This window comes from Kogia breviceps, chromosome 4 (genome assembly GCF_026419965.1).
Source record: "Kogia breviceps isolate mKogBre1 chromosome 4, mKogBre1 haplotype 1, whole genome shotgun sequence".
Lineage (NCBI taxonomy): Eukaryota > Metazoa > Chordata > Mammalia > Artiodactyla > Physeteridae > Kogia > Kogia breviceps.
In genome coordinates, this window is record NC_081313.1 from 156,770,670 (window position 1) to 156,784,383 (window position 13,714).

The following is a 13,714-nucleotide window of genomic DNA, read 5'->3' on the forward strand; positions in this document are numbered from 1 at the left end:
CCTATACATGTCGGCATTTACGTGGACTTGTTGACTGAGCATGGGTGTTTGCCAGCTTTCCTCCTCTTGCTTGTCAGAAGGATTAAGGTAATGACTACTCAGAGATTGCCAGAAATGCCTTCCTGGACTTCTCTACCAATTTCTATTTATTCCATAAGGCCTTCACTAACATTGGCTTCTTCCAGTGGAGAGTCAGTGAGGCCAGCAAAGAGGTGATGTCACAGAAGGGCCTGGAGGGTGATCAGTGAGAGGTGTTCAACATCAGCTGTTGAATTGGCCTGGGTGGCCGCTGGGATCATACATGAAATCACCCATTCATTTGCCCATTCATGCATTCTTACTCCTTCATTCCGTCATTCAGCAACTCTTTGTGGAATGCCAACTATAAGCATCAAAGTGCCAGGTCCTGGAGATATGATGGTGACCAAGGCAGACGAGTTCTCTGCTTTCACGAAACTGACAGTTTAGGAGGGGGACAGATCTTAAAGCAATAATGTGTATGAGTGGTGATATAAATCCTGGTAGGTAGTCTGATGGAGAAGCATTGGTTTTTCTGAGAATATTTAGCAGGGGCCCTATCCTAGCTAGGGCATCTTGGAAGGCCTCTGAGGAAGGGACACGTCTGCCAGAGTGGCTGGACCATGATGAATGACTGGAGAGCAAAGGAAGTGACTAAGGTGATCCTGGGGAGATGGGCAAGGGACAGACGGTGCAAGGCCTTGCAGGCTGCAAAGGGAGTTTACACTTGATCCCAAGAACAGTAGGGAGCCTAATGGAATTACACACATGGTTAAGACATGGTCTCTGCTCTCAAGAGACCATCAGCACTGTGGGGGAGAAAGATACCTAAACAACTACCTATAGTATAATGTGATCTGGGTTGTACAGAGGTGTACACACAAATGGGAAATAATGGGGTTAGGGGACCGAGATGCTTTAACAGGTGAAATTTGACCCTGTCATTCTCCTGTTTTAAACCCTTTGGTGGTTGCCTGTTGTTCTTAGAATATAGATGAGACCTTTCTGTATTGCCCCACATGGTCTGGTTGCTTCCCCCATCCCCAGACTCTTCTGGGGGCACTGTCTTGCTTCCTCCACTTCTGACCGGCATCCTGACTGATCATTCTTTAAGTCCCCAGAAACCACACACTTTCTTCTTATAGAGTGGCCTTTATTTATTTAATTTTTTGGCTGCGTTGGGTTTTTGTTGCCGCCTGCGGGCTTTCTCTAGGCGCAGCAAGCGGGGGCTACTCTTCGTGGCAGTGCATGGGCTTCTCATCGCAGTGGCTTCTCTTGTTGCGGAGCACGGGCTGTAGGCGTGTGGGCTTCAGTAGCTGTGGCACGCAGGCTCAGTAGTTGTGGAGCACGGGCCTAGTTGCTCCACGGCATGTAGGATCTTCCTGGGCCAGGGCTCGAACCCGTGTCCCCTGCATTGGCAGGCTGATTCTTAACCTCTGCGCCACCAGGGAAGCCCTAGAGTAGACTTTTGTTTGGAATGCTCTCTCCCTACGCCCCCACGCACCCCTGTCTGCTTCCCTCTTTCTCTAACTTTTCAGATCTCAACTTAAATATCCCTAGTTCCCCAGAGGACCTTGTACTTCTCCCTCCAAGGGCTTAGGACAACTAGAATTCTTTGTTTGTATGATTTGTTGTTTAATGTCTGTCTCCCCTGATGCAGTAGGCACCCGATACATATTGAATGAATGAGTGAATGAATGCATAAGAAGACAGCTGGCCTGGCCTGGGAAGATAGGAGTGCTGGCGTGAGAGAGTGGACATGGGGCATGGAGTTTGGGTCGAGGGTGGGGGAGTGGGCATGACTGGTCCCAGAGCATAGCTGTTCCTTCTCTGTTGGCTTTTCCTCTCTCCGAAACATGTGTGAAATGAGCCACAACATGATGGGACTCTCTGAAAGGCCACTTTTGAGGGATTATCAGTGCCAATCCTTAGCTCTTCAGGAAAAGCAAGTATCCCAGGTAGATAAACCGTGCCTAGCCCTATCTCTGTGAATGATAAGAAAACCCTTCAACCTTAAAGTTGCTCAGGACTACAGAGCTTCTGTTGGGGTGTGTCATTCAGCAGGTGATGAGCATGTTGGAAGGCTGGGGGCTGGGGCTGTGGTCAGCCACAGCTGAGCCCTCCCTCTTCATTCCCTTCTGCCCTGTGTGAGTCAGTCCCTGCTGGCCTTAAGGTTTTGGTTCAAGAACCAAGAGGCCCATGTCTGTAAAATTTTCTCTGTGAGTCATCTATTGCCGTGTAACAGCTTACCTCCAAATTTCGTGGCTTAAAATAATGCATATCATTGACTATGTCTCATGGTTTCTGTGGGTCAGGAATTCAGAATACAGGGGGCATGACTTGTGTGCGTGCTTCATGGCCTTATTTAATTAAGCACTCTGCTCTTAATTTACTACTAAATCCTTTAGTTTTTAGATTTCATAAAAACTTTCATATGAATATAAAGGGTGTTCTTGATATAGAAAATGTAGCCCATTTCTTCCCACCCCATGAGTTACACCTTGACCTAACGTTTTTACGTAGGGTAATTATGCTTACTTTCGTTCCTTTTTAGGTTTGCTGAACATGGCGGTATATAGACTGGAGTAGCAAGGGTTGGTGAGGTTGATCGGGGTTTATCGGTTACAGAACAGGCTCCTCTAGAGGGGTATGAAGCACCGCCAAGTCCTTTGAGTTTCAGGCTGTTGCTAGTAGTACTCTGGCGAACAGTCTTGTTTTATGATGTCTGATGCTCCAGGTCTGGGCCTCAGGTGTGGGAGTGGGGGGGGTTGAAGACTGGGTGCTGGAATCATCTAAAGTCTCCTTCAGTTATGAGTCTGGCAGGTGATGGTGTTGCTGGCCTGGGGACCTCGCTGGGTCTGTGGGCCGAGACACCCAAGTGTGGCTTCTTCATGTGCTTGGGCTTCTTCACAACATGGTGGCTGGATTCCAAGCCCAAGCATCTCAAGGGAGAACCAGGTGGAAGCTGAATCCGTTTTAGAGCCTAATTCTCAAGTCACACAGCGTCACTTCTGCTACATTTTATTCGTTAGAAGAGAATCACTAAATCATCCTCATGTTCAAGGGGAAGGAAATTAGACTCCACTGTTTATAGGCATATTTGAAAACTACCACATTCCCTTCAACAAAAGTCCAGAGAGTACCCTGGAATAGCAGTATACTCTCCAGTGTAAAATAATGACGTCCGGGAATTCGCTGGTGGTCCAGTGGTTAAGACTCCACGCTCTCACTGCTGAGGGCGCGGGTTTGATCCCTGGTCCCGCAGCCAGGCGGCCGAAAGAAAAAAAGAATGACATCATAGCAAACATTTCATTTCTGAGATTCTGTAGGATCCTATCCTGGGCAGTGTTTTGACAGCTCCCCACAGCCCGAATCTCCCTTTAGGAAGAGGCACTAGTTTCTGGGAAGCTTCTCTACCCCTGGTTAAATAAACATAGGACAGTCTGATTTTACTCTGTGTGTGTGTGTGTGTGTGTGTGTGTGTGTGTGTGTATGGTGGGGACCATCCACAGTTCACCTGAAACTCTGCAGACAGGCTACTCACTATCCTGGAACACTGGGCAGCTTCTCAAGGTTCAGTACACATTTCTGATATTTCAGAGCTGCCCAAAGAGATAATAAAGAAATAAATAAGCCACACTAATAGTGAAGAGTTACATTTAAGGGAAGGTTCTTCGACTGAACTAGTTTAAATATTAATTTTGTTACTCAAGAGGACACTTTGGAACTCCCTGTCATTATCAAACAATTAAACTGTTCCTTATTAATTTTTACTGCCTTCCTAGGATAATTAGTGGCACATAATGTGAATTGCATTCCATTAATGAATAGATTTTTGAATGTGAGTGGGCAGAACCTTTTATTTGGCTATCCAACAAGACAAGGTCCACGGAAGGAAGAAAGGTGGACCCTTGCCAGAATAGAGGGCCTCTGCATGTCTCCCTGAGTCTAGGGTGAAGCCCGGCAGTACCTTTTATAAAACACGTAGCCATCAAGCTTCAGGAAGTATGATGGTCCTGGCGCCTTCCTTGAACTCAAAGTTGGCAGTCAGAAAAAGGATAGTTCTATTGGAACAAAGATTTGGAAACCAAAACCACGACATGGAGATTCCTGAAGTCTTAAAGAAAGACTTTCACTTGCAGATTCATCTTCTTGGTTTTGTTGAAAGTGCAATTTATGAAGCACCTACTATATGTCTGGTACTTTACCAGGCAACATGAGTATATTATTTAATTCTCCACACTCCTTCATGAGATCGCTATTATTATCTCCATTTCATAGACAAGGAAAACTCATCTTGGGCTTCAAAGCATGAGATCATATAGTAAGTGACAGATCTTGGCCCTGAGGCCAAGTCCAGCTGAGTCTAAAGCCCCAATTCTCAACCACTGCATCACTGCCTGATGGTCGGGCCATATCTTTATTCATATCCTCTGTTGCATCACTCTGATTTATTTTAACATTTTTCTTGTTTGCAGATTCTATAACTAACAAAATTGAACACAAGTGTTAAAGGACCTTAGAGATGTAATGTGATCCCTTCATCTTTTTTTTTTTCCCCCTTCATCTTATAAATGAGAAAATTGAGGCCCCGGGAGGAGAAGCGACTGTCGACTGAAAACAAATGCACAGCCTAAAAGTTGAGAATTATGTTTTATTTAGCGGACTTTCTGAGGACTTCAAGCCCAGGACACAACCTCTCAGATAGCTCTGAGGGACTTCTCCCAAGAGGTAAGGAAGGAGGTAGGATATATAAGGGTTTTTGCAACAAAGACCAGGTTGTCGGAACATTAAAAGATTACTGTTAATTAAAGAAAACCAGATAGCTCAAGTTAATGAATTTAGCAATTTTTTACGTGTGGGAAGATGCAAGAGTCTGGGCTCACTGAAATCATTCCTTTGCTATGCACGTCAGCTCTCTGGGGCCAGTGTCCTGTTCTTGCACATCCTGAGTCCCCTCAGGGTGCACAGTTGGGAATGGCGGCCGTGGCTGAGGGCTTGGCAGTGGGCAACCTGGCAGCCCGGAAGCCATTTGTCACCATGCTGAGTTCCCGCAGGGCTCACCACAGGGGCGGCTGTGGTGGACTGATGGCTGAAACACCCTTTGTTTACTGACATGGCAGGAAAGTTTTTTCACCCACAGGACCATCTGACCCAGTGAGAGAGTAGTGAATCTGGTTCCATGTACATCCTAGAGGTGGTCCTGGCTGCCAGCGGTTCCCCTGATTCCTACTCTGTTTGCAGAATCCTCAGATCCTAACAGAGAGGCTGACCTCTGGCTTCCTGGGTGGGCTTCTCACCAGCAGTGTCACCTGCTCTGAGAATCTAGGTAAGTCACATTCCCTGTATGGGAAAACCATAGCCAGCTCTGTCTTGTCCACTTGCAACCCAAATGTCACCAGCCTGGAAATACACATTGTGTTGGCACAAGTCCCCACCTGCCTGGCTGACAGCGTTCACCCCCTCCTCGGCTGACCTGGGGGTAGGTGGGGGGCAACTGCTGAGACCACAGGAAGCAAAACTGCAGATAAGGGGGGACTACTGTATAGGAGAGCCTGGATCCTGACAGCTTGGTTGAGTTGCCCAACCAAGCCTAAGGGTGCCTTCCTCTGGGCTTCTCACTTAAAAACAATCAATGCAGAATGGTTTAAGACATTCTTAACCGATTTATCAGTTATTTCCGGCTGAAAGCTAGCCCAACAGATAGTAGCATGTTGAGTGGTGGGACACAGTCCCTGCCCCGAGGGAGCTTACATGCGATCGATCGCTAGATGACAGAGATGCCGGGCAGGGAAGAGAGCGGAGTTGTCAGCTGGGGCAATGCCTGGGTACCAGCTCAGCCGTTCTCTTCTGCTTATCAAAGGAGAAGAACAGCATTCCTTGCACACTGTGTCTCCGTTCAGTATAATTACATTCCATCTCTATTTGCTTTTACTTTTAACTTCTAATTTCTCAGAGTAAATATGAGCCAGGAAGAGCTGACCAAGGAAGCAGGTGCTCCTAGGAGCCTGGCCAGTCTGCAGGCGGCTGTGGGAGATTGCGAGCTCATTTAGAGAACACTTTTGGATCGATAATGATTTCAGTTCCACCAGAGGCAAAGTGTTTGGAGCCAGTGACTCCGGAGGAGGAGTGATGCTTACATTCGGAGCGCTGGGGCCACGGGTAGAGGCTTTTTCCTTCTCGCCTTCTCTGCATGGGAGAAGTAATCTCTTTTTTGGCTGGACAGTTGCTAGGTCAGTCAGTCCTGGCAATGGTTGATTCACAGTTCAGATTTTCTCTCGCAGATGACAAATTTTGCCAAGGGGGAGGCAGTGGAGGGTGGTGGTTAAGAGCTCCAGCTCTAAGAATCCAGACTCTACCTCTTTACATGCTGTGTGACCTTGGGCAAGTTACTCAGCCTGGCTGAGCCTGGATTTCTTTATCCGTGCTCTGTGGATAATCACATGAGATAAGGCTTCTGCTGGCCCTCAGCAGGCCTTCCATAGATCTTTCGAGGAGCATGGTCACCAAGGGCTGGAATGGGAGGGAGTGAATTTGTGGAATTCATAGAAATGAAAACATCCCCAGCAGCTGTGGGTGTAACATCAGTAAAGGCACAGAGGTCAAACAAAATAAAATAAAAACACAAAACAAAACCCAAAACACGTCGAGGGAGGGGTACCCAGGGCGTTACCAGGAGGTGTTGAGATGAACTCTGTCTCCCTGTGTAGATCTGGTACTGCCAAGGTCCTGCCCTGTGAGAAGTGCCCTGTGTTAAAAAAGAACTAAAACACTCCCCCAAACATGACATCCATAAACAAATATTTTTAATGATATTCAAAGTTTCTGTGTTTTTAGTGGAAGAAATAGGCACCTTTATGCTGCAGGTAGACGTGTATTCTATTAAAATATTTTAGTAGGACAATTGACAATCTGAATCAAGAGCCCTAAAAGTGATCACATCCTTTGACTTGGCAGTTCCACTTTCAGGAAATGATTAAAGGAACTAAGATTATGGTTGTGAGAAATTTAGTTAACATGCTTTTGGCACAGTGTTGTAAAAATAGAGAGGAACTGTCCAATAATTTCTTAAATTCTGGTGAATCTGTAAGTGGAATGCCATGTTACCATTAAAAAATGTAGAACATGGCTTTTTAAAAAAAATTTATTGAAGTACAGTTGATTTAAAATGTTGTGTTAGGGCTTCCCTGGTGGCGCAGTGGTTGAGAATCCGCCTGCCGATGCAGGGGACACGGGTTCATGCCCCGGTCTGGGAAGATCCCACATGCCGCGGAGCGGCTGGGCCCGTGAACCATGGCCGCTGAGCCTGAGCGTCCGGAGCCTGTGCTCCACAACGGGAGAGGCCACAACAGTGAGGCCCGCATACCACAAAAAAAAAAAAATAAATAAAAATAAATAAATAAATAAAATGCTGTGTTAATTTCTGCTACACAGCACAGTGATTCAGATATATATATATATATATATATATATATATATATATATATATATATATATATATACACACACACATTCTTTTTCATGTTCTTTTCCATTATGGTTTATCACAGCATATTGAATATAGTTCCTTGTGCTCTACAGTAGGACCTTGTTGTTTATCCATCCTATATATAATAGTTTGTATCTGCTAATTCCAAACTCTCAATCCTTCCCTCCCCCAGCCCCTTCCCCCTTGGCAACCACAAGTCTGTTTTCTATGTCTGTGAGTCTTTTTTCATTTTGTAGATACGTTCATTTGTGTCATATTTTAATTCTATGTGTAAGTGATATCATATGGTATTTGTCTTTCTCTTTCTCACTTACTTTGCTTAGTATGATAATCTCCAGTTGCATCCATGTCACTGCAAACGGCATTATTTTATTCTTTTTAATGGCTGAGTAATATTCCATTCTGTATATTTTTCACATCTTCTTTATCCATTCATCTATCAATGGACATTTAGGTTGTTTGCATGTCTTGGCTACTGTAAATAGTGCTGCTATGAACATAGGGGTACATGTATCTTTTTGAATTATAGTTTCTTCTGGGTATATGCCTAGGAGTGGGATTGCTGGATCATATGACATCTCTAATTTTGTTTTTTTGAGGAACCTCCATACTGTTTTCCACAGCAGCTGAACCAATTTACATTCCCACCTACAGTATAAGAGAGTTCCCTTTTCTCCACACCCTCTCCAGCATTTATTATTTGTAGACTTTTTAATGATGACCATTCTGAGTGGTGTGAGGTGATACCTCATTCGTATTTTGATTTGCATCTCTCTAATAATTAGCAATGGTGAGCATCTTTTCATGTGCCTCTTGGCCATCTGTATGTCTTCTTTGGAGAAATGTCTATTTAGGTCTTCTGCCCACTTTTTGCTTGGGTTTTTTGTTTTTTTGTTACTGAATTGTGGGAGCTTTTTGTATATTTTGGAAAATAAGCCCTTGTCAGTTGCATAAAAAGTGTAGAACATTGTTGAAAGCCTGAGAAAAGGCTCAAAATGGATGCAGATGTGAAACATGAAGACTGGATTATACTTCTGAGGTTTAAACCTGCTTCTACCACTTCCTAGCTGTGTGGCATGGGACAAATTGCACAACTTCTCTGTGTTTAGGATTTTTCATCTGAAATAAGGGTCAGAAATCATAGTTGCTTTATGGGTTTATTATAAGTGACATAATGCTTGTAAAACTTAGGGCAGTGACAAGTACATGGTAAGTGCCTCATCTATTGTTAAGTGAAACTATGAGGACATATTTCAAAAAAAAAAAAAGGAAGAGAAGCATATGTGCAAAAAAGAAAAATAATTTATTTATCTATTCAATACATATTTATTGAGTACCTCCCATATGTCAGGCTATGGAATACAATGGTGAACAGAAGAAGCCCAAATATCTGCATTAGCAGGGTTTAGAGTTCCGAAAGGAAGTCATCCTAAGGATCGCTGGGGGCGCCTCTACAAAATGCAAATGCTGGGAACCCATCCATACCCAGAAATCTGAATTCTGCAGATGTGCGGGCATGCCCAGGAGTCTGATTTTGTGTATTCATGGGGATATTCTGCTGCAGGCTTTGGGAGACTGTGCTGGTGGAGGTACCACCGACCGATGGTTGGAGAGGGATGAGGAGTGACTGATTTTTTTCCTTGTATTTTGTAAAGTTTTAACAGTAGGTAAGAATGTTTTTAAAGAAATTGGGGCTTCCCTGGTGGCGCAGCAGTTGAGAGTCCGCCTGCCGATGCAGGGGACATGGGTTCGTGCCGCGGTCCGGGAGGATCCCACATGCCGCGGAGCGGCTGGGCCCGTGAGCCATGGCCGCTGAGCCTGTGTGTCTGGACCCTGTGCTCTGCAATGGGAGAGGCCACAACAGTGAGAGGCCCGCGTACCACAAAAAAAAAAAAAAGAAATTGTACACCTTTGTAAACATTTTATATATATAAATATTTGGCAGCTCTGCCCCTCCAGTCTGCCTTCCCCCACATCCAGCAGAACCCTTATTTCTTCCCCAATAGCAGAAGCACATGCATAGATTCCAGATTAGGAAAGCCCTCTGGGAATGGATAGTGGAGCTGTGATTCTCAGATACCTGCAATATCACAAAGGGAAGGAAGGTGGAAAATTTCTTGCCCAAATCCTCTACTTTTACTTGAATCTGCTTTGGAGCAGCCTCTCTTATGCAAAAGCCCTCTTTAAAGATGCATTTCATTTGCTTTATTTTTCCTGCAAATTCTCCTGACCTTGAGATTTCTCTGGTGGCTCTAGTAATTGGTGCTGTTTCCAGAGTCATTTGTATGGACACTGTGTATTGCGGAGGTAGGGGGAGAAATGTCCGCAGTCATCCTGTGCTTGTATCAGGTGAATTTATATTTTATGGGTTTTGGTCATATTGATTTGTGTGAAACACCCTGGGGTGTTTGCAAATATGAAAGTTCTTTTAGTGCTGGTCGCTTGTTTGCATTTACAGGAAGAATATAAAGGAGAAAAAAAATTTGCTCTCTCTGCGGACAAACTCCATTGTCCCAGGAGCGTGGTAGAGAAGCAGATAAAGGGGTTCCAACAGGAGAGAAAATTAGAGGCAGGGAGATCAGAGATCAGGGTGAGAAGCTGCCAGTGAAGGCTCATCTGCCCCGGGAATTATTGACAGGTGTGGGCTGCATGTTTTTAAGTACTGGGTAGGTCTCGCTAAAGAAATAGGTTAAGATAAACACAACTCCTATGATTAAAGGCTTTAAAATCTCTGAACTCTTTTATAAGTGGGCTCCGTGGTTCTACCTTGAGTTCATTCGGCAAAACAATGTCCATTTTGGGCTGATCGTAGTAGTTACAGATACATAGAAGGAGTACCTGTCAGCTTGGTTATATAAATTGAAAAACATATCTTCCCCAACCCCAAACCAAACCAAACCAAACCAAACCAAACCAAACCAAACCAGAATACCTAACTTCTTGTATCAGTTGGTTCTGATGCCTGAAATACTTTTAGTGTGGTTTCTTTTGGTAAAGGTAGGCACAGTAAGTATGTAGCATGCATACTGCTACTTCTTACTTCTGAGCTCATGACAGCCATCACTAATCAATTATAGTATTCTCTACTGCTGAGGCCAGATGTCAGCACTAGTGCCTAATAATCTTACTTAAAGTCTGGGCAGAACATTCTTTTGGGGTTGGTCTTAAGCATAGATAGGGTTGGTGTTTGACCTACCTAGTAGAAATTATAAGGCCTTCCCTTCTCCACCAACCTTACCCCATTAAGCAACTCCATTCCTAAATTTCTCATTGTGGTAGCTAGCCATCCCTCCTTTTTAAGTGAAGTATAGTTCATTTACAACGCTATGTTAGTTTCAGGTGTACAGCCAAGTGATTCAGTTACATATATATATATATATATATATATATATATATATATATATTCTTTTTCAGATTCTTTTTCCTTATAGGTTATTACAAAATACTGAGTATATTTCTCTGTGCTATACAGTAGGTCCTTGTTGGTTATGTATTATATAGTAGTGTGTATATGTTAATCCCAAACTCCTAATTTATCTCTCCCCTCTCTTTCCCTTTGGTAACCATAAGTTTGTTTTCCATGTCTGTGGGTCTGTTTCTGTTTTGTATATAAGTTTGTTTGTATCATTATAATTTTTAGATTCCACAAATAAGTGATATTGTGTAATATTTGTCTTTGGCTTATTTCATTTAGTATGATAATCTCTAGGTCCATATATGTTGCTGCAAATGGCATTATTTCATTCTTTTTTATGGCTGAGTAATATTCATTTTATATATATATATATATATATATATATATATATATATATATATATACCACATCTTCTTTATCCATCATTTGATCATTTGTCATTTGTCGCTGGACATTTAGGTTGCTTTCAGGTCTTGGGAGAGCCATCCCTTTTGGATAAAGCACAATTGGCAAAGGCAAAGCATCTGCATTGCTTGTCTTACTGCAATGCCTCCATGTTTTATCCTTGACAGGCACCAGTTATAAATCACAGTGCTCACAATGAGTTCAGGAGTCACCTTAGAACCTTTCTCAACACAGCCTTCCTTGCAGCTTCTACCAGTAGATGCGATTTTGTATAAAGCAGGAAAGGTATTTGCCATCCATGGGTTCTATGTCCAGTCTTTACTCCTAAGGTCTAATTCAGTGAACACAAAAGGGCTTAATTGGGGCTTCCCTGGTGGCGCAGTGGTTAAGAATCTGCCTGCTGATGCAGGGGACATGGGTTCGAGCCCTGGTCTGGGAAGATTCCACATGCCGCAGAGCAACTGGGCCCGTGAGCCACAACTACTGAGCCTGCACGCCTGGAGACTATGCTCCGCAACAAGAGAAGCTGCGACAGTGAGAGGCCCGCACACCGCGATGAAGAGTGGTCCCCGCTCGCCGCAACTAGAGAAAGCCCTCGCACAGAAATGAAGACCCAACACAACATAAATAAATAAATATTTTTTAAAAAGGGCTTAATACATTTTATTGGCTAAGAAAATAAAGGGAAACATTTTGTGAATAATGGCTGACATTGATGGGCTATCTATAATGTGCTAAATGCTTCATAATTATTATTTCATTTATCCCTCACCACAGCCCTGTGAGGCTTAATCCTTATAGAGAAACTGATTTTTTTTTTTTTTTTTTTTTTTTGCTGTACGCGGGCCTCTCACTGTTGTGGCCTCTCCCATTGCGGAGCACAGGCTCCGGACGCGCAGGCTCAGCGGCCATGGCTCACGGGCCCAGCCTCTCCGCGGCATGTGGGATCTTCCCGGACCGGGGCACGAACCCGTGTCCCCTGCATCGGCAGGCGGATTCTCAACCACTGCGCCACCAGGGAAGCCCAAAACCGATATTTTAAAGCAACTTGGATAGAGCCTATTACAGGTAAGTGGAACTACACTGATATTTTAAAAGTATTCATAAAGTAGTTATATTTGGGCTCCATTCTCAAAACCTTTGTGTACCATTGTAGTTTTCCCTTGAGTTCTCTCGTCCCCTTTATTCGAGAGTTCATAGCCCTACTGAATCAAAGTTTTAAAGAACCTCAGTAAAAAAATGGAAAATCATTTCCCTAGATCTGGGCTCTTGAGGATGCTTTAATTATGCAACCCACGGGAGGCAGAGGACTAGATGAAATGACCCAGAGAGGTTAATTTCCAAGTTCCTCATTCTATGTTCTCATTCAGTGGTCGCCAAGACAGCTGTTGCATCAAAGGCCAGTTTTCTGAACTGATTTCTGTCTTCAGCATCCAGGGAACGTGGTGTGATACATCATCTTGTCAGCTTGTGTGCTGCTCACTTTCGATCTGTTTGAAATGCTTGCCTGGGGCCATCTGTGGGAAATCATCTAGTCTGACCCATCCTGTCCCCATCTCTATACCAGTGGTTTTGAGCACTTTGGGGTCATGTGTCCCATTGATACTATGATAAAAGGTATGGACCCATTCTCTGGAAAATTCATGCGTGCACAGAATTTTGCACATAATCTCAGTGGACATGACCACCTAAAGACTTATGTGGCAATTGTTTGTTTGTGCACTCGTTTATTCATTTACTTGCTCACTCACTTATTCACTCGTTCATTCATTTATTGTTAGTTAATGCTGTGATCTAGGTGCTGCGTTAGATATTGGAGACCCATGAACAACAGTCCCTACCCGCAAGGAGTTTATAGTCCAAGCTTACAGATGGTAAATAAACCACCTGTGATGGTAAATTTTGTGTGTCAACTTGATGGGGTTAAGGGATGCCCAGATAGCTGGTAAAACATTATTTCCTGGTGTCTGTGAGGGTTTTTCTGGAAGAGATTAGCATTTGACTTGGTAGACTGAATAAAAACACCCTCCCCCCACCCTCCCCACCCCAATGCTGGTGGCCATCATCCAATCTGTTGAGGGTCTGATTAGTACAAAAAGAGGATTGAAGGGCAAGTTTGTTCTTTTTGCTTGGCTGAGACATCCATCTTTTCCTGCCCTCAGAAATCAGCATTCCTGGTCAGGCCTGAGACTTCGACTGGGACTTAACCCCTGGCTCCCCTGGTCCTCAGGCCTTTGGACTCAGACTGAATTACTCCACTGGCTTTCCTGGTTCTCCAGCTTGCTTTTTTTTTTTTGCGGTACGCAGGCCTCTCACTGCTGTGGCCTCTCCCGCTGCGGAGCACAGGCTCCGGACGCGCAGGCTCAGCGGCCATGGCTCACGGGCCC